We start from the raw sequence: 6,120 nt of genomic DNA on the forward strand, positions 1-6,120 counted from the left end.
ATATAGCCTGACAATCGTTCATTATTCACCTTTGGAAGACTGCCGTTCCCAAGAAGCACTTGATCCTTAGCTAGCTGGCTTGTATGCCTATTCTTTTATCTTCCTCTTCTTCCTCCTTTCTCTCTTTCTTTTTTTTCGTTTTTTTTTCTCGATTTCTCTCCCCCTTTTTTTTCTGTTCTTTTTTTTTTATACCCTACTCCTTTCGGAGATGTTTTAGTCCAACGAAGCGAAAAGAAGAAGAATTTTTACCCATGCGTCTCTGTCAACCACTTCCTGTCACAGAAGAGCTTTCCGGGCTGGCCAAGACTGCTATGCGCACCTAGAATATCTCCAAAGCAGAAGAGGGCGAGTCTTTCACCGAGTACTACGTCTCATACTCTGTGTCTTCGCTCCCTACACCCGTAGACAGCAGCGGCGGTAGTCGCAGTGTGGTCGCGCCGCTGATGGGGATGCTGTTGGGGCTGCTGTAGGCGAGAGCGTACAATACATCGCGCGGCGCGAAGGCTTGGAATGATAAATGGGAGGGGAGGAATGTAAGTACAGGCAAACACGTCTGTGGCCAATTTGTTTAAACGTCTGTTCGCGATGGTAGGTGCGTTCAAACGAGCGTTTTTGTTGTTGAGTTTACATGCATCTTGGATTCTTTTGTTTCGTCCTTACCTAAGTCACTGCTTGTTCTACATAAACCAGCCAGGTTGATGGCGAAACATATATTTTATCTTCGTCACGTATTCACTGGCACACTCCGGACAAATCACCCGATCCGCAAGGCGTGTGGTTGATATTGATGAGGGCAATTGTAAGACAGCATGATCAATCATGATCAATCCAGCGCGCTACCGACTGAGCTACATCGCCGCCCTGTGTGATACTTTGATTCGAACAAGCCCGCTGTGGCTGTCTTCTTCGACACACCAGCATTGGGTTTGTCTCGTCAAAGTATCGAAATACGATCATGATAATCGGAGACGAGAGATGATGCATGCGTGTCTTCGTGTTTTCCAAACCCTAAGACTTTCGCTGTGAACGTGGGATCTTTTTCGTGCGCATGTGTGCACACGGGGGTGTTCGAAGAGAGTCTGCACAAAGTTGACTCCGAGAAATAAATCTCTCGCCGAACGTGGGGATCGAACCCACGCTGATAGCGACCAACTGGCTACAAAGCCAGCGCGCTATCAACTGAGCTACGTCCCCGCCCCTGAGAGAGAGAGAGAGAGAGAGAGAGAGAGAGAGAGAGAGAGAGAGAGAGAGAGAGAGAGAGAGAGAGAGAGAGAGAGAGAGAGCAAGAGAGCGAGCGAGAGAGAGAGCGAGATAGAGAGAGAGCGAGAGCAAGAGAGAGCGAGAGAGAGCGAGAGAGAGAGAGAGAGAGCGAGAGAGAGAGAGAGAGTGAGAGAGAGAGAGAGCAAGAGAGAGAGCGAGAGAGAAAGCGAGAGAGAGAGAGAGAGAGATCAAATCAAATCAAATCAAATCAAATTTTATTTTACGAGGGTTGTGGCATAAGCAATATAAACGAGCTTCTTTTCAACCAGCCCTCGCCCAGAGAGGGACTATTCTAATCTTAAATATATATATATATATATATATATATACAAACGTAAAACAATTACAAAAGATAAGCATGACAGTTAAAGGCAGAAAAAAACTATTCACAGGACTATATACACGTTGTAGGCTATACAAACATTCTTGCGTTATGACACTGATGCTTTATGGACAGATATGATTAATATGAAAATAATCAGAACGAAGTCTTCCATCACTGTGACTTTTCGTAATTTGACATTAAATGTAATGAGAGGTGTTTTTTGAAAGTATTGAGACTTGTTGGGACTCGAACTGATTCCGGGAGAGAATTCCACAAAACGCTGCCAGAATAAGCTAAACTTGATTTAAAGAGATCTATCCGCGGAATGGGGACGTTGAATTTTCGGCTTGGTTTGGCTTTAAATTTTGTAATGAAAGCACGTGGTGCATGGCCGGAAAGGATTTTGTGAAGGAGCACGCCTTTATTTGATTTAAATCTTTCTTTTAGGGGCAAAATCTTAAGTTTTTTATAATCGTCGAAAACAAGACTGGATTGTTTTAATAGAACTGATTTTACTGCTCGTCTGTGTAGACTAGTGAGAGAGTGAGAGAGAGAGAGCGAGAGAGAGCGAGAGTGAGAGAGCGAGAGAGAGCGAGAGTGAGAGAGGTAGGGTGGGTGGGGGTAAACGCATGAGAAGGAGATTAGAGGAAAAAACAACTTTGTGCATATTTTTAACATTAATTTTCAAACATGAAACACAAACATAAAAGTGAAAGGGTGAAAGTGATACAAAATGTCTAACTTTTTGTTTCATCCGAGATAAAGTATCTCTTTAACCACCAGTTAAAATGTGAATACCCCTTATCTGGTTAAATGTCGAACTGTGGTATTTCTACTACCCATCTCACATTACTTTTGAAATATCAAAACATTGTCCTTTTCTGAAACTCTTAACGATAGCATCTTCATCTTCTAGATTATCGTCGTGAAAGCATATTTGGCTCTAAAGGCCTAATAAAACATTATCATTTTCCGACAAAAACAAATGATTCCATCACCATCATATTCTTTGTTATCCTTTTGAGTGCATTGTCATTTGTGTGCCTCAAATTGCAAAAAACATCATCGTTTTCCGGCAAATTACGACATATAAACACAGGTAGATGAAAACGGCCAGTGTTTTTTTAAAAATTATTTCTAGATATTGTATAGCCTACGGGCGAAGTTGCGTCGCTTTTTACTGCAGCAGCCATAAACATATATTTCATGTCAGTAAAGCGTCTTAAATCAAACAAGTCGCGTAAGGCGAAAATACAATATTTAGTCAAGTAGCTGCCATTTTTCAGCAAGACCGTATACTCGTAGCATCGTCAGTCCACCGCTCATGGCAAAGGCAGTGAAATTGACAAGAAGAGCGGGGTAGTAGTTGCGCTAAGAAGGATAGCACGCTTTTCTGTACCTCTCTTTGTTTTAACTTTCTGAGCGTGTTTTTAATCCAAACATATCATATCTATATGTTTTTGGAATCAGGAACCGACAAGGAATAAGATGAAAGTGTTTTTAAATTGATTTGGACAATTTAATTTTGATAATAATTTTTATATATTTAATTTTCAGAGCTTGTTTTTAATCCGAATATAACATATTTATATGTTTTTGGAATCAGCAAATGATGGAGAATAAGATAAAGGTAAATTGGGATCGTTTTATAAATTTTTATTTTTTTTTACAATTTTCAGATTTTTAATGACCAAAGTCATTAATTAATTTTTAAGCCACCAAGCTGAAATGCAATACCGAAGTCCGGGCTTCGTCGAAGATTACTTGACCAAAATTTCAACCAATTTGGTGGAAAAATGAGGGCGTGACAGTGCCGCCTCAACTTTCACGAAAAGCCGGATATGACGTCATCAAAGACATTTATCAAAAAAATGAAAAAAACGTTCGGGGATTTCATACCCAGGAACTCTCATGTCAAATTTCATAAAGATCGGTCCAGTAGTTTAGTCTGAATCGCTCTACACACACACACACACACACACACAGACACACAGACACACAGACACACGCACATACACCACGACCCTCGTTTCGATTCCCCCTCGATGTTAAAATATTTAGTCAAAACTTGACTAAATATAAAAAGAGCCTAAACTACGCTTGAGAAAAAAGTAATTAAAAGGGACGACGTGACTTAGTTTTTTATGTAAGTTCAAGGATTGCTCAGAAAAGAATCACAAAGAAAAGGAATCTTAAAGCCCTTATTTTTAAGATAATGCGAATGATCTCTTTTAATTCTACGACCTCTTCTCATGGATGGACCCCAGCTTTAAACAATATATCAAGATTACTGCCAGGTGTTTTGAATAGGTAATCTGCATACCACTCACCTTGGTCACATTTCTTTCTACCACGTGATCTTCGAAAATATTATTTTTAGCGAAGTTTTACGCGTACACTGATGCCTCGTCAGCATGTTTTTGTTTGTAAAATGTTTTCTTCTCCGTCAGCGTATTGTCGTGGGGTTTTTTTTTTGTTTTTTTTTTTTGGGGGGGGGGGGGGTTGATTTTGAACACATTTACCATGTTATGGTGCATTCTTTTCATGCTGGCGGTCGGGGATCGACCCTCACTCGGGGTGAATACAATTACTCGATTTTTCCCGGGTGCTCTTAAGTCCACCCAGCTGGAAATGGGTACCTGACCCTAGTTAAGACCGGGAAAAGCAGAGGCAGCCAGGGAGAAGAGATGGGCAAAGCCATCGTAAAGTTGGCCCCAGAAAAGATGATATTTCTAACATCGATCTTACGATCAAATATAGTTATGAATGAGAATACCTTGACCTTGACCTTACCTTGTTCACACAACTGTGGAACTAGCCATGCAGGGGTGTGAGTCAAGAGGCAGAGTGATGGCTTATCCTCGCAGTACCAGAGGTCAAGCCAAACGTATAAGAACTTCTTGGTAGCTGGAAGCTTTTCAATAAAACGTGGTGCCGTATTTTGAATATTTTGTGATAGTTTCGAATTCTAAAAGAGAGTGATAACAAAGCTCAAATTGCTTGACGTTTTCTACGTGTGTGTGTGTGTGTGTGTGTGTGTGTGTGTGTGTGTGTGTGTGTGTGTGTGTGTGTGTGTGTGTGTGTGTGTGTGTGTGTGCGTGCGTGCGTGTGTGTGTGGTACCTTGACTTGCTGGCGGATGGCTTGTGAAAATGGTGGGAGGGTTCTGTGTCAAATTGCAGCCGGAGTGGTCGTTGTATTTCTTTCAGATAACATTGTTGTCTTCTGCTTTGTCACACCCTTCAATCTTCTTCAGCAGTTTTCCTCGTTTCATTCTGCGCCATGTGTGCCTCTGCTGTCGTTCGTGATTTTAAATGAAATTGCTTTCTCAGCCCAAATCTCGGATGGTTACATTCAGAGGAAATGACGTCGGTTTTCTCGGATCATGACGTACTAACCACCCGGATGTGAGACGTGAAAAATGGAGTGTCCGAAGAATGACATCTTTCCTGGTGTGAAAGGAATCATTAGCTTTGCCTGCTGTAATTCTCTCTCCCTCTCTCTCTCTCTCTCTCTCTCTCTCTCTCTCTCTCTCTCTCTCTCTCTCTCTCTCTCTCTCTCTCTCTCTCTCTCTCTCTCTCTCTCTCTCTCTCCTATTGCTCACATATATAACGCTCGATAACTTTGATTTTTTTTTAATATTTAGTTACGAAAAAGTATTTTTATTGCAAATATGTGCAGAACATTTAGTTACGAAAAAGTATTTTTATTGCAAATAATTATGTGCAGAACATTTCACAAATGAATACAAAAATTTACAGTATGATTACAAATACATATGCAGCCACACTGGCTGCGAAGTAAAGATTTGGCAATAGACATGAACATAAAACTTAACATAAATGCAAGGCAAACACTATCATCTCTACCCCACCCCCCCCCCCCCCCCCCCCCCTCATGAATGAATGGAATGAGAACTTCTGCAATTATTTCCTTTTGTCGTTTGGCCTCTTATGTCGTCGAAGTAATCTCTACTTGATTTCTAAATCAGTAAATGGAAGTTCAGTTTATAAAATAATACTCTTATCAGATATCAATGCTATTACGAATGTTTAAAAAACATATTTGCATAAACCTACAGAGCAAATAATTATTTCTTCGATGCATTGGTCTCTGAACCAAAGCTCCAAGTCTTGGTATGAAAGTCATTTTAAAGCGTCTGTATAATCGTCTCAGAATCCATGCTTGGTTTGAAGGTCTCCCATGTAGTCAGTCTCCGTCTTGATTGTGTCAAAAGTGGCTATACTTACGTTTAGCTTCCGATTCAAGTCGCGGTTTGAACGTCATTTTAAGGCATCCCTTACCGTGCCAGAACTCTAGCTTCAGGTTTAGAGGTTGGTTTGAGAGTCCCTAATGTCCCCATGCAGGTTCATCAGCCCTGGCCGTACCCACAAGTGTTGATGTACTTCTGTAGTTCGGCCCTCCAGTCCTTCTGATGACAGTCCCAACTACACGTGACTACGCCTAATAAGTACGATAACACCACCTGATGCGCCTTGCTGCTGTGAAAACAGGACAGAAATATACATGTACAAGA

General features: G+C 41.1%; 1 protein-coding gene across 1 annotated transcript in view; it reads right to left on the bottom strand.

Moving 5' to 3' along the window:
* The window catches only part of LOC138982795 (secretin receptor-like), a 123,274-nt gene extending 122,272 nt beyond the window's left edge, over positions 1-1,002 (bottom strand). The window contains exon 1 of the mRNA XM_070356145.1: positions 30-1,002. The gene's annotated coding sequence lies outside the window, so the exon portion shown is untranslated. The remainder of the gene's footprint in view (positions 1-29) is intronic.
* Between the last annotated feature and the right edge of the window lie 5,118 nt (positions 1,003-6,120).

Source organism: Littorina saxatilis, linkage group LG12, assembly GCF_037325665.1.
Source record: "Littorina saxatilis isolate snail1 linkage group LG12, US_GU_Lsax_2.0, whole genome shotgun sequence".
Taxonomy (NCBI): domain Eukaryota; kingdom Metazoa; phylum Mollusca; class Gastropoda; order Littorinimorpha; family Littorinidae; genus Littorina; species Littorina saxatilis.